The sequence below is a fragment of the Ovis canadensis genome, chromosome 21 (genome assembly GCF_042477335.2).
Source record: "Ovis canadensis isolate MfBH-ARS-UI-01 breed Bighorn chromosome 21, ARS-UI_OviCan_v2, whole genome shotgun sequence".
Taxonomy (NCBI): domain Eukaryota; kingdom Metazoa; phylum Chordata; class Mammalia; order Artiodactyla; family Bovidae; genus Ovis; species Ovis canadensis.
Window position 1 is genome coordinate 55,459,617 of NC_091265.1, and position 10,042 is coordinate 55,469,658.

A 10,042-nucleotide genomic window follows, 5' to 3' on the forward strand; every position below is an offset into this window, starting at 1 on the left:
CACAAAAGGATAAAAGCTGATCTTTCAATAGAAACTCCTCAGGCTAGGAGGGAATGGCAAGACATACTTAAAGGGATGAAAGAAAATCATCTACAGCCCAGATTACTGTACCCAGCAAGGGTCTCATTCAAATATGAAGGAGAAATCAAAAGCTTTACAGAAAAGCAAAAGCTGAGAGAATTCAGAACCACCAAACCAGCTCTCTGACAAATGCTAAAGGATATTATCTAGACAAGAAACACAAAATGGGGGTATAAACTCAAACCCCAAACAATAAAGTAAATGGCAACGGGATCATACTTATCAATATTTACCTCAAACATAAATGGGTTGAATGCCCCAACCAAAAGACAAAGACTGGCTGAAAGGATATTAAAAAAAGACCCCCTATATATGTTGTCTACAAAAGACCCACCTCAAAATAGGGGACACATTCAGACTGAAAATGAAGGGATGGAAAAAGATATTCTATTCAAATAGAGACCAAAAGAAAGCAGGAGTAGAAATACTCATATCAGATAAAATAGATGTTAAGACAAAAGCTGTGAAAAGAGCTAAAGAAGGACACTACATAATGATCAAAGGATCAATCCAAGAAGATATACCAATTATAAATATATATGCACCCAACATAGGAGCACCACAAAATGTAAGCCAAATGTTAACAAGTATGAAAGGGGAAATTAACAATAACACAATAATAGTAGGAGACTTTAATACCCCACTCACACCTATGGATAGATCAACTAAACAGAAAATTAACAAAGAAACACAAACTATAAATGATACAATAGACCTGTTAGACCTAATTGATATCTATAGGACATTTCACCCAGAAACAATGAATTTCACCTTGTTCTCAAGCACACACAGAACCTTCTCCAGGATAGATCACATCCTGGGCCATAAATCTAGCCTTGGTAAATTCAAAACAAAATTGAAATCATTCCAAGCATCTTTTCTGATCACAATGCAGTAAGATTAGATCTCAATTACGGGAGAAGAATTATTAAAATTTCCAACATATGGAGGCTGAACAACATGCTGCTGAATAACCAAAAAAATCACAGAAAAATAAAAATAAGTAATCAAAATATGCATAGAAACAAATGAAAATGAAAACACAAGAATCCAAAACCTGTGGGACACTGTAAATCAATGCTAAGGGGAAAGTTCATAGCAATGCAGACATACCTCAAGAAACAACAAAAAAAGGCAAACAAATAACCTAACTCTACACCTAAGCAACTAAAACAGGAAGAAATTAAGAACCCCAGGGTGAGTAGAAGGAAAGAAATCTTCAAAATTCGGGCAGAAATAAATGTAAAAGAAACGAAAGAGACCATAACAAGAATCAACAAAGCCAAAAGCTGGTTCTATGAAAGGATAAATAAAATTGACAAACCATTAGCCAGACTCATCAAGAAACAAATGGACAAATATCAAATCACTAAAATTAGAAATGAAAATGGAGAGATCACAACAGACAACATAGAAATACAAAGGATCATAAGAGACTACTCTCAGAAATTATATGCCAATAAATGGATAACGTGGAGGAAATGGACAAATTCTTAGAAAAGTACAACTTTCCAAAACTGAACCAGGAAGAAATAGAAAATCTTAACAGACCCATCACAAGCACGGAAATTGAAACTATATTCAGAAATCTTCCAGCAAAAAAAAAAAAGCTTAGGTCCAGATGACTTCACAGCTGAATTCTACCAAAAATTTAGAGTAGAGTTAACACCTATCGTACTCAAACTCTTCCAGAAAATTGCAGAGGAAGATACACCTCCACTCTCATTCTATGAGGCCACCATCACCCTAATACCAAAACCTGACAAAGATGCCACAGAAAAAGAAAACTACAGGCCAATATACTGATGGACATACATGCAAAAATCCTTAACAAAATTCTAGCAATCAGAATCCAACAACACAGTAAAAGATCATATACCATGACCAAGTGGGCTTTACCCCAGGGATGCAAGGATTCTTCAATATCTGCAAATCAATCAATATAATACACCACATTAACAAATTGAAAAATAAAAGTCATATGATTATCTCAATAGATGAAGAGAAAGCCTTTGACAAAATTCAACATCCATTTATGATAAAAACTCTCCAGAAAACAGGAAGAGAAGGAACATACCTCAACATAATAAAAGCTATACATGACAAACCCACAGCAAACATTACGATCAATGGTGAAAATCTGAAAGCATTTCCCCTAAGTCCAAGAACAAGACAAGGGTGCCCACTTTCACAACTACTATTCAACATAGTTTTGGAAGCATTGGCCACAGCAATCAGAGCAGAAAAAGAAATAAAAGCAATCCAAATTGGAAAAGAAGAAGTAAAGTCTCACTGTTTGCAATGACATGATCCTCTACATGAAGTGAAGTGAGTGAAGTGAAGCCGCTCAGTCGTGTCCGACTCTTGGCGACCCCATGGACTGTAGCCTACCAGGCTCCTCGGTCCATGGGATTTTCCAGGCAATAGTGCTGGAGTGGATTGCCATTTCCTTCTCCAGGGGATCTTCCCAACCCAGGGATCGAACCTGGGTCTCCCGCATTGTAGACAGACGCTTTACCATCTGAGCCACCAGGGAAGTAAAACCCTAAAGACTCCACCAGAAAATTACTAGAGATAATCAATGAATATAGTAAAGTTGCAGGATATAAAATCAACACACGGAAATCACTTGCATTCCTATACACTAATAATGAGAAACTAGAAAGACAGATTAGGGAAACAATTCCATTCACCATTGCAACAAAAAGAATAAAATACTTAGGAACATATCTACCTAAAGAAACTAAAGACTTCTATATAGAAAACTATAAAACACTGGTGAAAGAAATCGAAGAGGACAGTGATAGATGGAGAAATATACCAGGTTCATGGATAGGAAAAAATCAATATATTGAAAATGAGTATAACACCCCAAACAATCTATAGATTCAATGCAATCCCTATTGAGCTACCAACGGTATTTATCACAGAGCTAGAACAAATAATTTCACAATTTGTATGGAAATACAAAAAATCCTCGAATAGCCAAAGCAATCTTGAGAAAGAAGAATGGAGCTGAAAGAATCAGCCGGCCTGACTACAGGCCCTACTTCAAAGCCACAGTCATCAAGACAATATGGTACTGGCAAAAAGGCAGAAATATAGATCAATGGAACAAAATAGAAAGGCTAGAGATAAATCCACACACCTATGGATACCTTCTCTTTGACAAAGGAGGCAAGAATATACAATGGAGAAAAGACAATCTCTTTAACAAGTGGTGCTGGGAAAACTGGTCAACCACTTGTAAGAAAATGAAAATAGAACACTTTCTAACACTATACACAAAAATAAACTCAAATGGATTAAAGATCTAAATGTAAGACCAGAAACTATAAAACTTCTAGAAGAGAACATAGGCGAAACACTCTCTGACATAAAGCACAGCAGGATCATCTATGACCCCCTCCCAGTATACTGGAAATAAAACAAAAATAAACAAATGGGATCTAATTAAAATTAAAAGCTTCTGCACAACAAAGGAAACTATAAGCAAGGGAAAAGACATCCTTCTGAATGGGAGAAAATAATAGCAAATGAAGAAACTGACAAAAAACTAATCACAAAAATATACAAGCAACTTATGCAGCTCAATTCCAGAAAAAATAAACGACCCAATCCAAAAATGGGCCAAAGAACTAAATAGGCATTTCTCAACAGAAGAATACAGATGGCTAACAAATACATGAAAAAAATGCTCAACATCACACATTATCAGAGAAATGCAAACCAAAAACACAATGAGGTACCCTTTCATGCCAGTCAAAATGGCTGCGATCCAAAAGTCTACAAGCAATAAATGCTGGAAAGGGTGTGGAGAAAATGGAATCCTCTTACACTGTTAGTGGGAATGCAAACTACTACAGCCACTCTGGAGAACAGTGTGGAGATTCCTTAAAAAACGAAACTGAACTGCCTTATGACCCAGCAATCCCACTCCTGGGCATACACACTGAGGAAACCAGAATTGAAAGAGACGCGTGTACCGCAATGTTCATCCCAGCACTGTTTATAATAGCCAGGACATGGAAGCAACCTAGATGTCCATCAGCAGATGAATGGATAAGAAAGCTGTGGTACATATACACAATGGATTATTACTCAGCCATTAAAAAGAATACACTTGAATCAGTTCTAATGAGGTGGGTGAAACTACAGCCAATTATACAGAGTGAAGTAAGCCAGAAAGAAAAATACCAATACAGTATACTAATGAATATATATGGAATTTAGAAAGATGGTAACGATAACCCTGTATGCAAGACAGCAAAGGAGACACAGTTGTTTAGAACAATCTTTTGGAGTCTTTGGCAGAGGGAGACGGTGGGATGATTTGGGAGAATGGCATTGAAACATGTATAATATCATATAAAAACTATTCGCCAGTCCAGGTTCGATGCAGGATACAGGATGCTTGTGGCTGGTGCACCGGGATGACCCAGATGAATGGTACGGGGAGGGACGTCGGACAGGGGTTCAGGATGGAGAACACTTGTACACCCATGGTCGATTCATGTTGATGTATGGCAAAAAACAATACAATATTGTAAAGTAGTTAGCCTCCAATTAAAATAAATAAATTTAAATTTTTTTATAAAAAGGAAACAAGGAAAGAAATCTGAAAGAAATTGAATATAGTTTCAGCTCAGTTCATTTGCTCAGTCATGCCCGACTCTTTATGAGCCCGTGAACGGCAGCACACAAGGCCTCCTTGTCCATTACCAACTCCCAAAGTCCACACATACTCAGGTCCATTCAGTTGGTGATGCCATCCAACCATCTCATCCTCTGTCATCCCCTCTCCTCCTGCCCTTCATCTTTCCCAACATCAGGGTCTTTTCAAATGAGGCAGCTCTTTGCAACAGGTGGCCAAACCATTGGAGTTTCAGCTTCAGCCTCAGTCCTTCCAGTAAAAATTCAGGACTGATTTAGGATGGACTGGTTGGGTCTCCTTGAAGTCCAAGGAACACTCAAGAGTCTTCTCCAACACCACAGTTCAAAAGCATCAATTCTTCAGGGCTCAGCTTTCTTTATAGTCCAACTCTCACATCTATACATGACCACTGGAAAAACCATAACCTTGACTACATGGACCTTTGTTGACATGATAATGTCTCTGCTTTTCAATATGCTGTCTAGATTAGTCCCAACTTTCCTTTCAAGATGTAAACATCCTTTAATTTCATGGCTGCAGTCATCATCTGCAGTGATTTTTGAGCCCAGAAAAATGAAATCAACCACTGTCTTCACTGTTAACCCAACTATTGGCCATGAAGTGATGCGACTGGATGCCATGATCTTAGTTTTCTAAATGTTGAGCTTTAAGTCAACTTTTTCACTCTCCTCTTTCACCTTCATCAAGAGGTTCTTTACTCTTCTTCACTTTATGCAATAGGGTGGTGTCATCTGCATATCTGAGGCTATGGATATTTCTCCCGGCAATCTTGATTCCAGCCTATGCTTCCTCCAGCCCAGCGTTTTCATGATGAACTCTGCATATAAGTTAAATAAGCAAGGTGAAAATATAGAGCCTTGACATACTCCTTTTCTATTTGGAACCAGTCTGTTGTTCCATGTCGTTATAACTGTTGATTCCTGACCTGCTTACAGATTTCTCAAGAGGCAAGTCAGGTGGTCCAGTATTTCTATCTCTTTAAGAAATTTCCACATTTTATTGTGATCCACACAGTCAAAGTCTTTGGCATAGTCACTAAAGCAGAATTAGGTGTTTTCCTAGAATTTCTTGCTTTTTTGTTAATCCACTGGATGTTCGCAATATGATCTCTGGTTCCTCTGCCTTTTTTAAAACCAGCTTGATCATCTGGAAGTCCATGGTTCACTTACTGCTGAAGCCTGACTTGGAGAATTTTAAGCATTACTTTACTAACTTGTGAGATGAGTGCAATTGTGCTGTAGTTTGAGCATTTTTTGGTACTGCCTTTCTTTGGGATTGGAATGAAAACTGAACTTTTCCAGTCCTGTGGCCACTGCTGAGATTCCAAATTTGCTGGCATATTGAGTACAGCACTTTCACAGGATCATCTTTCAGGATTTGAAATAACTCAACTGGAATTCCATCACCTCCACTAGCTTTGTTCATAGTGATTCTTCCTATGGCCCGTTTGACTTCACATTCCAGGATGTCTGGCTCTAGGTGAGTGATCACACCATCATGATTATCTTGGTCATGAAGATCTTTTCTGTACAGTTCTTCTTTGTATTCTTGCCACCTCTTCTTAATATCTCCTCCTCTGTTAGGTCCATACCATTTCTGTCCTATATTGAGCTCATCTTTGCATGGAATATTCCCTTGGTATCTCTAATTTTGCTGAAGAGTTATCTAGTCTTTCCCATTCTGTTGTTTTCCTCTATTTCTTTGCATTGATCGCTGAGGAAGCCTTTCTTATCTCTCCTTGCTATTCATTGGAACTCTGCATTCAAATCGGTATATCTTTGCTTCAGTCTTTTGCTTTTTTCTTCGCTTCTTTTCACAGCCATCTGTAAGGCCTCCTCAGATGGCCATTTTGCTTTTTTGCATTACTTTTTCTTGGGGATGGTATTGATTCCTGTCTCATATACAATGTCATGAACCTCCATCCATCGTTCATCAGGCACTCTGTCTATTAGATCTAGTCCCTTAAATCTATTTCTCACTTCCACTGTATACTCAAAAGGGATTTGATTTAGGTCAAACCTAAATGGTCTAGTGCTTTTTCCCACTTACTTCAATTTCAGTCTGAATTTGGCAATAAGGAGTTCATGATCTGAGCCACAGTCAGCTGCTGGTCTTGTTTTTGCTGACTGTGTAGAGCTTCTCCATCTTTGGCTGCAAAGAATATAATCAATCTGATTTTGGTATTGACCATCTGGTGATGTCCATGTGTAGAGTCTTCTCTTGTGTTGTTGGAAGAGGGTGTTTGCTGTGACCAGTGTGTTCTCTTGGCAGAACTCTATTAGCCTTTGTCCTGCTTCATTCTGTACTGCAAGGACAAATTTGTGTGTTACTCCTGGTGATTCTTGACTTCTATTTTTGCATTCTAGTCCCTCATAATGAAAATGACATCTTTTGGGGGTGTTTTCAAAAAGCTCTTGTAGGTCTTCATAGAACTGTTCAACTTCAGCTTCTTCAGTATTACTGATCATGGCATAGACTTAGATTACCATGATTTTGAATGGCTTGCCTTGAAAACAAACAGAGATCAATCTATCATTTTTGAGATTGCATCCAAGTACTGCATTTCAGAATCTTTTGTTGACTATGATGTCTACTCCATTTCTTCTAAGGGATTCCTGCCCACAGAAGTAAATATTATGGTCATCTGAGTTAAACTCACCCATTCCAGTCCATCTTAGTTCGCTGACTCCTAGAATGTCTATATTCACTCTTGTCATCTCCTGTTTGACCACTTCCAGTTTGCCTTGATTCATGGACTTAACAATCCAGGTTCCTATGCAATATTGCTCTCTACAGCCTCGAATCTTGCTTCTATCATGAGTCCCACCCACAACTGTGTGCTGTCTTTGCTTTGGCTAAATCCCTTCATTCTCTCTGGAGTTATTTCTCCACCAGTCTCCAGTAGCATATTGGGTGCCTGCCAACTTGGGGAGTTCATCTTCCAGTGGCCTATATTTTTGCCTTATCATACTGTTCATGAGGTTCTCAAGGCAAGAATACTGAAGTGGTTTGCCATTCCCTTCTCTAGTGGACCACATTCTGTCAGATCTCTCCAACATGATCCATCCGTCTTGGGTGGGCCTACATGGCATGGCTTAGTTCCATTGAGTTTGACAAGGCTGGTCCATGTAACAGATTGGCTAGTTGTCTGTGACTGTGGTTTCAGTCTGTCTGCCCTCCGATGCCCTCTCTTAGTGCCTACCATCTTACTTGGGTTTCTCTTACCTTGGATGTGGGGTATCTCTTCACGGCTGCTCCAGCAAAGTGCAGCTGCTGCTCCTTACCTTGGAAGTAGGGTAGCTCCTCTCAGCTGCTGCCCCTGATGTGAACGTGGGGTAGTTCCTATCCACCGCACATCTGCACTCCTGTTGTAGCCGCCATGCATCTGCACCACCGTTGCATCTGCGGCGAGCAATAATTCAACAACGTGTTGTTCCTCATATTGTTTCTCTTATTGTGACAGAATCATATGTATGTTAACAGGTAAAAGCAAGACAATAATTGAAACTAGTGTTTTCAAGTAAGGCTTTCAGTGCCTAGAAGAAGAGGCTCACACATAACATAGAGAAGTTTAATTCAAACCCTGCTGTCTTACATCTTGAACTGAAAGCATGTTTGTACCAACTAATTATATTCCTTTTTATTTTAATTTTCAAGGAAAATCTGTCCTTCCTCTTCTGACCACTGTAAAGCCTCAAGTGACAACTTGAAACAGTGACTATTCTGAGGTCTAACATCTAGCTTCCAAATACATTTCTCATCAGATGATCTTAAAGAGATGGCTGATTTCAGGACTGGGTAAAGAAATGCTCAAAATAATCTGGGAATCATGAAGAACTAGAAAGCTGAGGGACTTCAAAGACCAATGGGGAATGGACAGAAAGTTTAGGAATCCAAATGAAAATGCCAAACATCTACCACTTTGTTGGATAGAATGATGTTTCTGCTTCTTGACACACTCTTTATGTTTGTCATAGCTTTCCTGCCAAGAAGCAAATGCCTTCTGATTTCATGGCTGCAGGCAGCATCCACTGCGGTTTTACAAGCTAAGATGAAGAAATCTGTCACTGCTTCCACCTTTTCTCCTCCTATTTGCCATAAAGGATGGGGCTGGATCCTATGATCTTAGCTTTTTATTTAATATTTAATTTTAGCTGTGTCCAAATGTTAATAGGCAACATCTAATTTGTCACTGTGATAGACTGCTAGGGCTCCAACACACCTTTCTGAGCACCGAGAAAGAAAAATAATCATCAATATGTATGCTATTTTTTGTTTCTATTAACCACCCACTCCAGTATTCTTGCCTGGAGAATCCCAGGAACAGAGGAGCCTAGTGCGCTGCCATCTATAGGGTCGCACAGAGTTGAACATGACTGAAACGACTTAGCAGCAGCAGCAACAAGCATAGGTTATGTAGCTACAAACAGTTCCAGGAAAATAAGCTAGACTGTCCCTTCTGGGGGTGATCAGAGAGTGATGGGGAGCAGCTATAATACAGATGAAGCCTCACTCACTGGCCTGCAGCTCACCTCCTGCTGTGGAGGTCTCGTTCCTAATAGACCAAGGACTGGTACTGGTCCTGACCCACAGTGCTGATACTGTGGTCTCCTTCTCCAAACCCAGCAGTGGGATATTCTGTATGACAAACCACCCTGCTTCTTCCCTGTTTCTGAACAAACAAATGGCATTAAAATTGGGAGAGGAACAGTTATTTAGTCCTAAAGAGAACAACCAAGTGCAACATATGACTACATTCTTCAATAACTGTGAGAAGACATCTGCTGTTTGAGAATCAGGGAAATTTGCACGTGGACTGGATATTTACTGTCCTTTTTATTGGGACCAAAAGAGCATTTTTTTTCATATCCTATCATTCTACCACAAATACTCATTATGTACATTTGGTGAAATGTTCATCTTGTCCCTAAAATGAACGTGAACGTGAAGTCGCTCAGTCATGTCCGACTCTTCGCGACCCCATGGATTGTAGACTACTAGGCTCCTCTGTCCATGGGATTTTCCAGACAAGAGTACTGGAGTGGATTGCCAATTCCTTCTCCAAGGGATCTTCCCAACCCAGGGATCGAACCCGGGTCTCCCACTTCGTAGATAGACTCTTTAGCATCTGAGCCACCACTTCAGGAAAAATGAATAAGGAGTCAAAGAGAGAATGAAATGATGGTCTGTCTTGATTTAAAAACAGATAGCTGCTATGCTATGCATAATTGCTATGGATTGAATTGTGTCCACCCTTGACTCCCAATATGATGGCATTAAGAGGTA